Consider the following 309-nt stretch of genomic DNA (forward strand, 5'->3'; position numbering starts at 1 on the left):
TGAAGATATAGATGAGGATAATAGCGATACTGAAAATACCGAGGTGGATAAATGTTGTGGTATGTTTATTTTTTGTTATAAATTACAAATTTTGGATTTTCTAATTTATTTTTTCTCACTGTTCTGCAATTTATTTTTTCAATTTGCAGGACCCGGTTATTCATCTCCCATGGACGCTTTTCTCCATGGGAAAAGGGAAAAATTGCTGTACGTGATTTGCGTTCAACCGAATCCGGAAGGTCATAAGTCCGATATCTTGTCCACCATTGATGTCAACCCAAAGTCAAAGACTTACCAACAGGTATAAAA

Source organism: Nicrophorus vespilloides, unplaced genomic scaffold (assembly GCF_001412225.1).
Source record: "Nicrophorus vespilloides isolate i.1.1-1 unplaced genomic scaffold, Nicve_v1.0, whole genome shotgun sequence".
NCBI lineage: Eukaryota > Metazoa > Arthropoda > Insecta > Coleoptera > Silphidae > Nicrophorus > Nicrophorus vespilloides.